This window comes from Perognathus longimembris, chromosome 28 (genome assembly GCF_023159225.1).
Source record: "Perognathus longimembris pacificus isolate PPM17 chromosome 28, ASM2315922v1, whole genome shotgun sequence".
Lineage (NCBI taxonomy): Eukaryota > Metazoa > Chordata > Mammalia > Rodentia > Heteromyidae > Perognathus > Perognathus longimembris.
This window is the reverse complement of record NC_063188.1, coordinates 7,463,416-7,474,822: the sequence shown is the minus strand read 5'-3', so window position 1 is coordinate 7,474,822 and position 11,407 is coordinate 7,463,416. Positions and strand designations below refer to the sequence as shown.

General features: G+C 36.4%; 1 pseudogene; it reads right to left on the bottom strand.

Moving 5' to 3' along the window:
* Nucleotides 1-10,281: 10,281 nt before the first annotated feature.
* LOC125344454 lies at nt 10,282-10,392 on the bottom strand (annotated as a pseudogene).
* Between the last annotated feature and the right edge of the window lie 1,015 nt (nt 10,393-11,407).

The following is an 11,407-nucleotide window of genomic DNA, read 5'->3' as shown; positions in this document are numbered from 1 at the left end:
CTTTATTGTACCCAGGCGCTGGGGGGCCTGGGGAGAAACAGGCCTTGAGGGGGGATAGGGTTGGGTAAATGCTGAGAGGGGGGTCCTTTCCCAAGTTAATTTCCCTCCTCCTCACCACTTGTTCTACACAGTCCCAAGTAGCCCAGCTGAAGAGATTAACGTCTGCCAGCCAAGGCACAGTGTGCGTCAAGGTCTCCCAGACCATTTTGGCCTGGGAGTCTGAGATGCCTAAACCTATGCTTTGAAGCATGAACCTCAGCACCCTAAGTGCCGGATCATCATGCTGAGTTTGAGATTGCCCCATCTTTTCCAGGGATACCCTTACCTCGCGGAACTCGCTTGACTTGGCCTGCAGGTAGCTTCACTTCTAAACCTACACTTCCTCGTGCCCCACATTGGGCGCCAGTTGTCAGGGTTTTTAGCCCCCAGTGCTCCTCAGATCTGTGGGAGAGATGGGGAAGCTCGCCCTGACCGGGGTGGGCCAAGAAAGGAGAAGGGTCGACGGACCGCACGCACCTAGCCCCCCCTCACCGGAGGACAATCAGACGTGTCCGGGAGAATGTCTGCACACGTCTCGCTTTATTGAAATAAACTTCACTCTTAAATAGGTCAGAGAGCGGCAGGAATGGGAGAGGTGTACACACACCTATCTAGGGACTGTGAAGAGAGGCCTGAGCTGTCCATCAAGGGTGGAGGACCATGGGACCAAACCTAAGAGGCGGCCTAATTCTATGTCACAGCTCACAGGACCGCCTCCAGGTTCACCACCAAGCGCCATCTTGGCCACACCTGGTCCCAAGGCTGGGAGGCAGGGCCAACTAGGACCACCTTTCTGGGTTGCAGCGTAACAGCCACACGTGACCCCAGAGCTGGGAAACAGGCGGGGTGGGGTGGGACTTCCTCTTTCTGATGCAAGACATCCGGGCATGCCCCACACTAAGGAATGTCTTCCTTTTTCTCATCTAAAGGGATTCACTTGTCTTCCCCAATTCTCTTTCTAAAGTCTTTCCTTATCTCCATTCATGCCCTCTTCTACTTACTCAGACCATCAGCCACTTACTTGAACATTCTGTGACAATTTACAATCCTTAATTTTCAAATCCCTTTCTTATCCAGAGGAAACCATCTTGTTTCCTCTATCCCTTTCTCCAAGGCTTTCTATACTAACTTTCCTCTTTACATTTCCTGGGGCTTCTTTGCTGCTAGCATTTTAAACTGTTTACATTTTCTTTTCCTCTGGTTTGTGGAATCCGATTTATCTAATTTACTGTGACTTTACCCGCAGGCTGTTGGGGAAAACAAAGATGGGGCAAGGGTCAGTCCAATGGGACTGCTGCTCCTAAGAAATCAGACCAGAGCCAACTATCATGAGTTACTATTTTAGAGTGGATTTCTCCAGTTTCCAGTGCCTCTAAGTGCCTAAGGTTGGCTAGTGGCATCTGTAAGATCCACCCCCAGGAGCCCTCCATGGAGAGGCCCCCAGCAGTTTAAATCTCTGTCCAGTTACCTTGGTAACTGGTACACCTGATGGCAGTTACCTCCCTCTCTTCTCTGAGGTCACACCCTAATCCATCTGGACACACTCCAATACACTTGGACACACCTCCCACCCCAGGCATTGCCTGGAAGTGACTCTCCAGCCTGTCATACATGCTTTGAATTTAGCAGCAGGCCATCAGTTCCATGGATTTGTCTACTTGAAAATCTCTTACAATGTCCAATTTTCTTAATAGAGGTAGTGAACTCCAGTCAAATCAAGAATGTCACTCCAAAATTTTAGTTTCAGCAGATCCAAAGCACTTTCTAGAAGAAATCAGCTGTGTGTGATAGAGTCCCATCTGTTTTTACCAAGATAGGGCTGCACAGGGTGAAGATGTAGATTCTTTTTAAAAATTTTTTATTGTCAAACTGATGTACAGAGAGGTTACAGTTTCATACGTTAGGCATTGGATACATTGCTTGTACTGTTTGTTACTTCCTCCCTCATTCCCCCCTCTCCCCTCCCCCTTTCCCTTCCCCCCCCATGAGTTGTTCAGTTCATTTATACCAAACAGTTTTGCAAGTATTGCTTTTGTAGTTTTTTTTTACCCTGTGTCTCTTGATTTTGGTATTCCCTTTCAGTTTCCTAGTTCTAATACCAGTATACACGATTTTCAATGTACTCAGATAAGATACAGAGATAGTGCAGGTACTCCACAGGAAGGGGATACAAGAAGATCATCAATAATAAAAGCTACGGTTACACATAGCACGTTGAAAGTAGTTACAACAGTGATATAACAATTGTTTCCATAACATGGAGTTCATTTCACTTAGCATCATCTTATGTGTTCATAAGGGTATAGCTATTGGGCTCTTGTGATCCTCTGCTCTGACTTGCCTAAACATGTGTTAATTATTCCCTATGAGGGAGACCATAGAGTCCATGTTTCTTTGGGTCTGGCTCACTTCACTTAGTATAATTTTTTCCGAGTCCTTCCATTTCCTTACAAATGGGGCAATGTCATTCTTTCTGATAGAGGCATAAAATTCCATCATGAAGTGACTGAATTCTCTTTGATAATTTAAATATGGATAGCAACTATGATAATGCTATTTTGCCAAAAACACATTTCAAGATCATTTTCAAGGCAGGTTTACAATTCTTACCATGTATATGTTCTTACTTTTACATTACATACTTCATTTTCAAACTATGTTCTGACCACTGTTGATATTATCAGCAATGGTAGCTTGAGGGCTTAAACTATTCTTACATAAGAAGAGTTCATTTTGTTTAGTATGAAAATTATTAGAGTGGAAAAGCCCTGACCTTCATAGATTAGTCAATGTTCAATTTGAAAGTAAAAGCTCAGAACACTAATACTGGACTTATCTTGTGTAATTTCAGACAAATGAAAGAAATGCTGTATATAATTATTACTCTGACTATAAAACTGAATTTGATGGAAAATTTGGAGTGGTCATGACAATCACAGGAATTAAAATTATTCCCTAAACTGTTATCTGAAGACGAATCAAAATGTTCTGACAATCATTTGCAGAAATCCTTCAATAGGGATCCAGTCATAACTTGTATTCTTTTTTTTTTTTGGTTGTTTTTTTTTTTCTCAAATTTTTATTATCAAACTGATGTACAGAGAGGTTACAGTATCATACGTTGGGCATTGGATACATTTCTTGTACTGTTTGTTGCCTTGTCCCTCATATAACTTGTATTCTTTTGCTCATTTTGTTTATTGCATTTTTGTATGCATGTAGGTGTGGGTAACCAATATCTTTATTCTTTTCCTTATTGCTTATGTGTGTTATTTTAATAATACATAACAACAGACTTTTCAATGTAGGATGATGTAGCCCATATACATTTGTGTACATGAATCCATGAATCGAAGTGCTCTGTCAAATGTTCTATCAGTTACTTGCAGTAATCATTCGATGGCTAATGGCTATTTTACCTCTTGAGATTATACTGTTAAGACATATCACTGGGCAATAAAACTACTTGATTTTCTATACTGATGGTGATGACATAAAGTGCTTTCGAATGTAGGAAACATTCACTTTGCCTTTAATTATTTTTATTATCTGGAACTAGTCATACAAGGAGTTGCCACTCAACAAAACAGGTTATAAATACTATGTATCTTGATCAATGTCACCCCTTTCAACGTTCTCATCCATTCCTCCCCTATCCACATCTTTTCTCACTTTTCTTAATTTTGTAGGATATATTTGTTTGTTGATTGGCAAATCAAGACACTGTTTTTCTAAGAATAAGATTACATTTAATCAGACAAGTTCTATCTTCAAACTGGGATTAGGTTCTTCAAAGTAATTTTAAAAATTATTAAACGCATTTCTCCATTTCTCCCAGCCTTTAAGTCAGGCTGTTAGAACACACTGAGGAAAAGCCATTGTCCCTTTACTGATATTGGGTTTTTCTGTAACATTTTGAAATGGCTAGGTTTTGTATCTAACCCTCTTTACAAATACCACTTAGGAAAACTTGAACTTGATTCCTACTCAATGCAATACTCTATTCTCAGAATGTACCCCTAGTTTCTCTCATACCATCTCACATACATTGAAATAACCTACATTTTCTGCAAATGCTGAATGCTTCCAATTTCCTGTCTAAGTCCTATAATTCTCACTAGTGCCAGAAGCTATCATAATATAATAGGCTAACCTAAACCCAACACTGACTAAAATGTGATATCTACCTAGTTCTTGCTATCCTCTTTTAGGAACACTGAATCTTCCATATGATGACCGTTTTTCTTATCATGTTTACTCCTTCCCTTGACACTATCTAGGAAAGAACTAAGACTCTAGTGCTTGGGAGGGGGAACCCCTAAAATCACAGCACTTGCTAAATGATCATTACTTATATCATCTTTCTGATCCAATGCAATTTGGTCATGCATGTCAGAGTCCACTCACTCTGTATTATATTCAGGCCACATTCTTGACTCTCTAAACACCCTTACAGATATCATTCTCTCTGTCCACTAGCATGCTCCACTACTAGAGGCATAGCCCATTCCACTCCAAAATTCACCAAGAACAAGAAAGATGAACATTACCAAATATCAGTATCTCCCTGGTCCCATTCTCTGTCAAATTCATTATTTTCAATTAAACTGGTAATGAATCCCAAGTAAAATACTCATGACATACCTTGTGCATAATTATATTGTAAGTGTTGTCATTGTCAAAGAATTGCGTTGGTTTGGCAATGCAATAATTTCAGTCACAATAGAATTTACTTAAAATGTAGGATGGATATCTTGATGTCTGCATTCAATCCTCTTTATTCTCCTAAACATTGCATTTAATGCACTTTTATTCTGAGATACAATGGTTTGAAATAAACACTATGTTTAAAAAGTATGCTTTGTAATTAGGTAGTCACATACATGTAGTTGAAAACAAGATCATAATACTCCACTCAGAAACATATAATTTAAGCAAGTACGAGGTTATGTATTCTAAGCAACCTTTTGTTTCTTGAGAAACTATTTTTAGTATGCAAATATACAGATGTGCCTACTTGTTGCTCTCTAATGAATAAGTTGCATTTGATATAACAAAAGTGATGTATTTAGTTTAGTTATATTAGAAAGAACTTTTCAATACTTTCTTCTTTTATGGAAGCTTCCATTTTTTCTATAGACAACAAGTAACATCAACATGTATACTCTGATATACTAAAAGTTTCAAGAACTTTAATGGTTATGGTAACAAATTTCTAGCTAGCATTTGATGTTTAAAATGGAAGATCCACTGATTAGGCCAGATATTCATCTTGACTAAACCAAAGCAAAATAATCTTACATCTGAGTATAAAAGTTTCTGAATTCATTACTCTACATATGTAACAATAACCCCTCTGTAATTCACCTTGACAATAAAGTTAAATTCTAAAAATTTCTATCCAATATTCATGTCTTATTCAAACTACAATATAAAGTGCCAGTGTTCTTGCTAGGACTATATTTAATTGTAGCAGTATCAATTAGGTGCTTAAATATTCAGAAGCTTTTAGAAAATAACTGAACACATTCATTACTTACTACACTGAAAATTACATCATTTTACAAGCTAAAATAATAAATTAGAACCATTTCAACAGTGTAAAGCAAATCATGGCTTCATAAGAATTTTTACATTAAATCTTAAAGTTTAATGACACATAGGTTATATATCTTAGTTTGCTTTTTGCTAATACTAATGTATGCATATTTAAAGACACACATATTCATATGTATAATTTTATATTAAATATAAAAATATTAAGTGTTCCCATATATATGCATACATATATACATACATACATAAGCAGATAATTTTAGGAACATTACTTGATTATTGGTTAAATATTTTAGTACACATAATTTTCACAAAGTTATATTCATCCAAGGATACATTCTCTTTTTTTATGCCATTAATGGGGCCTGAACTCAGGGCCTGGGTGTTTTATCACTGAGTGTTTGTATTCTATCACATATGATGCACCTCCACATCTGGCTTTTTAGTGATTAACTGGAGATAAGAGTTACACAGACTTTTCTGCTCAGGATGGCTTTGAATTATCTTCAGATTTATTTCAGCCTCCTAAGTAGCTAGGATATCTTGTTTTATGATTAGGAAAATTAAGTTCCCAAAATCTAGGATACTTTAACTGAATTTTTTTGCTAACACTTTATTACTCATTTCACATCTTTCCATCAACTAAAGGATGCATCACAAGTTGCTATTTTTCTGTGGTGACAGCTTTGTAGCTAAATTATTAAACAATAAGTTATTATTGAGATGGTTTCCATGTACTTCCTAATTATTATGAAATAAGATGACAAATGTATATGAGATTATGAATAAATGAGAAATGATACTTTATAATATATTCTGACTTTAGAACAAAAAAGGGACTGGATAGCTACCTGACAGTCAATCTCCGAATAAAAACGTTAGAACTAAGAATCTCTCGATTGTGGACAAACAGAGGAGATGAATATCTGCACAATTCTGCCTTCAAATAGCATTTACCTACTAGTCTTTCATTGAGCCTTTCAATTTTTTTTTTTTTTTTTTTTGCCAGTCCTGGGCCTTGGACTCAGGGCCTGAGCACTGTCCCTGGCTTCTTCCCGCTCAAGGCTAGCACTCTGCCACTTGAGCCACAGCGCCGCTTCTGGCCGTTTTCTGTATATGTGGTGCTGGGGAATCGAACCTAGGACCTCGTGTATCCAAGGCAGGCACTCTTGCCACTAGGCTATATCCCCAGCCCCGAGCCTTTCTTAATATAACAAGAATACCCACAAAGAGGAAAATCTACAGAAAGTCTTTCTCTAAAAAGTTCATACATTCTACTGTCATCATTTAGGATTATATTAACTTCAACACCTATATAACTCAGCAAAAACTCAAAATAAGCAAATGGCACATTCCATCCTGTGTTAGTAAATGAAACCTAAATTTTGCAAGTAAAGTTCTTCATTCTTCTTCCTATATCTTCCCTGTGACTTAAGATAAGAAGAATTGGTTCCACTTAGGAGCATGTACCACTGATTTTCTACATACTATTAATTGCTTATTTCTGGCAGCACAAGGGATTGAAATGAAATCAGAGTCTAATATATAACAGACAGGTGCTAAACTGGAGGGTCAGGCCTCCAGGCCAATTTTCCCTTCGTTATTTTTGAGATAGGATCTCACTTCCTGTAGGGGCATATATCTTTACAATGAACCATATATTTACACTTTCCATCATAGCTGGTTCTTTTTTTTTTTCAAATTTTTATTATCAAACTGATGTACAGAGAGGTTACAGTTTCATACATTAGGCATTGGATACATTACTTGTACTTTTTTTAACCTCGTCCCTCCCACCCCCCTCCTCCCACCCCCTTTCCCTTTCCCGCCATGAGGTGTTCCATTCACTTAGACCAAACAGTTTTGCAAGTATTGCTTTTGTAGTTGTTTTTCTTTTTTTTACCCGGAGTCTCTCAATTTTGGTATTCCCTTTCAGTTTCCTAGTTCTAATACCAGTATACATGGTTTCCAATATACTCAATGTTACAGAGATACTGTAGGTACAACCACAGGAAGCTGATACAAGAACATCATCTATAATAGATGCTACAGATACACATGGTACATTGAAAGTAGTTACAACTGTGATATAACAATCGTTTCCATAACATGGAGTTCATTTCACTTAGCATCATCTTATGTGTTCATACAGGAATAGCTAATGGGCTCTTGTGATCCTCTGCTGTAACTTGCCTAAACCTGTACTAATTACTCCCAATAAGGGAGACCATAGAGTCCATGTTTCTTTGGGTCTAGCTCACTCATCATAGCTGGTTTTACAAGGATTTGCTACCATTCCCAGTGTCAGCTAAAATGTAATCTGGTAAGTTTTTATATTGTTAAATTTTTCTTACCTTCAGAAGTTTGTACAAGGGTGATATCATTCAACATGTCCATCTGTCTAGATCCTCTTGATTAATTACCCCATTCATCATTCTCTCAACTATCAACTAGTTGTATAAAGGAAGTGTCATTTGACAAAACAGTTTATGAATATATGATGAACAATGTCACCTCTTTCAACATTCTGACCCAGACCTCCTCTACACACCCCTTCCTTCACTCTTCTTAATTTTATAGGATATACATTGTAGTCTTAATTCCATTCTCCCCCTTCTCTTCTTCCTTTATCCACCTTATTCCTTCACCCCACCTCATCCAATTCAAGAAACTTCTTGAGGTATTTAAATTGTTTTAAAGTATGAAATATCATTTCATTATAATCATTTACTCTTTTATAGGAGGCTTTGCTCTTAAGAATCATTGTTTATAGACTTTTTTGTTTATGTTTTTTAATTTATTTTCTTAATTTTTTATTCTTATTGTCAAGATGATATACAGAGGGGCTACAGTTTCATAAAAGCAGTGAGTACATTTCTTATCAAACTTGTTACATCTTCTCTCATTTTTCTCCCACCTTCCCTCCTTCCTAATTCCTTCCCTATCCCAAAGTTGTTTACAGCATATTGTCTTACGAGTATTGCTGTTGCATTGGTTAATCAATTTAATGCTCCCCTTCCCTTCCCTGATTCAGACAAACATATATACAATACCCAGAATACCAAAATCAGATACAGTGACAACAGGGGTAAAACCATAGGAAAGAAAAAGGTATAATTCAACCTTGCCCTCAGAAAGCTTATTTAATGTGTTACACAGCTATCTATCTAAATAAATCCCTATATTACAAGTCACCATTGAAACACAAATATAATATTATAGAGGACAGATATGAGCAAAAATACTATGAGTTGCAGAGCTAACAAAATGTTTAAAAATACTATGGAATTAAGCTCTGTTGTTATGTTCCTTTTAGAATAAGAAAGTAAGCTTTGCATTCAAATAGAAATGAAACTAAAGGTGATTCATTTTGGTAAAGTTTTGTACAGAGAGTAGAAGCAAATAAGGTTAAACTTCTGTAATCGGTAGGTAATAAATAACAGATTTGATCTCTGAATCTGAGTTGCAAATATGAAAATATGTATCTAATAATTCTAGTTAGATTCAACACATTAAGTATCTACCCAGTGCCTAATATGTGCCAGATACAGGAAATTACGGGACAGAAATGACTGATGCAGAAAGACAAATAGATAATTGTAAAAGTCAATACCACTCCTAGGCATCTATCCTGAACAACAGGAACCAGGATATGACAAGAACACCTGCACCTCCATGTTCATTGTTGCCCTATTCACAATAGCCAAGATAGGGAAACAACCCAGATGCCCCACTAAAGATGAATGGATTAAAAAAATATGGTACCGATATACAATGGAATTTTACACTGCCATTACAAAGGACAAAATAATAGCATTCGCTGGAAAATGGATGGAACTAGAACAAATCATGCTGAGTGAGACAAGCCAAGAATAGAGAGATAAATGGCGTGTGGTCTCCCTGATAAGTGGGTCTTAGAATTAAAATGCAAAGAGATAGAACAAAGTAAACAGGTCTCAAGATACAAAAATACAGTAAAAAGAAAGGAGGACACAGACTGAGGGGAAAGTGTGATAATAATAATAATAATAGTAGTATTAGTAGTAATAATAATAATATAGGAGAATAAACCATCAGCTACATTGAACACTGATGAAAGGGAACTAAGCAACTCATGGGTAGGAATGGGAAGGAAGGAATGATTGAAAAAGGGAACAGATGTTTCTAAACAAAAGGAATGTAATATATATATACATATCATTTGAAATGGAGAAAATTATTTTATTGTTAAAGTTCATAGATTTTGTAAGCTATGTAGAGTAGAATGACAATTTTCATCATTGTGAACATTTTTTAGAGTAAATGTGTAAGCAAATGAAATCTACATCCCCTCCAGCATTTGTCATTGTTAGTTTTCCTGATAATGTACATTCTTACTGGGGTGAGGTGGAATCTCAGTATTGTTTCAATTTAAATTTCTTTTATGGCCAGTGATGCAGAGCACTTCTTCATGTGATTCTTGGCCATTCCTATTACCTCTTCAGAGAAGGCTCTCTTTAGGTCTTTAGCCCATTTGATGAGGGGGCTGTTGGTTCTTTGAGAATTTGTTTAGTGGGAATTAAGTTTTTGACTTTTAAATATATTTTAGATATGTCTCTTATATGGCCAGTGAAGATCTCCCAATCTGAGGGCTTTCAATTTATCTTGCTAGCTATGTCTTTTGCCATGCCTATTCTCTGCAGTTTCATGCAATCCCATTTGTCCAAACTTTCTTTAATTTGTTGTGTTTCTGGGTCTTTATTAAACGGATAAGAACAGATACTACACTTGATCTTAGCGAAAAGACCGAGAAGCGATTCTGGGTCTTTATTAAGAAAGTTTAGACCTGTACCAAGGAGCCCAAGTGTTTCTCCTATTACTGAATGCAATGTTTTCAGGGTATCTGCTTTTACCGTGAGGTCTTTGATCCATTTGGAATTGATTCTGGTGCAGGGTGATATATAAGTATCTAATTTTAGTTCGTTAAAGGTGTTTAACCAACTCTGTCTGCACCATGTGTTGAAGAGTCTGCCTTTCTTCCATTTTCTTTTTATAGCTCCTTTATCAAAGATTAAGTGGCCATAGGTCACAATTACCTGCTAACATATACCTTATGTGCATTTTGCAAAATTATGTAGCGTAAGATTATAATCTTAACAATTTTAATTGCCCAGTTATTTCAGCTTAATAATTTAAATTACATTCATATTATGATGAGTCAGATTTCCAGAATTTTTATATCTTTGAAATTTAAGACAACATATTCATTAAACAATTTCTCTTTTATCCTAGCCAGTAGTACTTGACAACCACCTGTTTCTGTGATTTTTACAACCTTAGATCTTTCATGTGAGTAGTCATATAACATTTATTCTACACGGAGAAAGAAATCAACTATTTCAAATTTTATTTTTGCCTAAATTTATTATAAAAGGGGGTTACATTTTGACATTTGCAACTTACATACTATAAACTTTGATCAATTTCACCCTGTTTATATTACTTTCCTTTATCCATCCTCTCTCCTCCCCTCCTTTTTAATAGTTTCTGAAAACCTTAATGTCCCATTTTTATATAGATAGACAATTTAGTTTTATAAGATTCACTGCTGTCATACTCTCATTTCTGCTTCACACCTAGAGATTTCTCTAGAAGCAAGCCCACTTTTACAATCATGACATGTTACTGTTTGGGAAGGTTAAATTAGAGAATGAGTGAAAACATGTGATAAGTGTTTTACTGAGATTCGCTTGCTTTGCTTAACCTGGTCATTTGATTAAAAATTATGTATATTTATATGCATGTATGCATATCTATATATGCATATATAAGT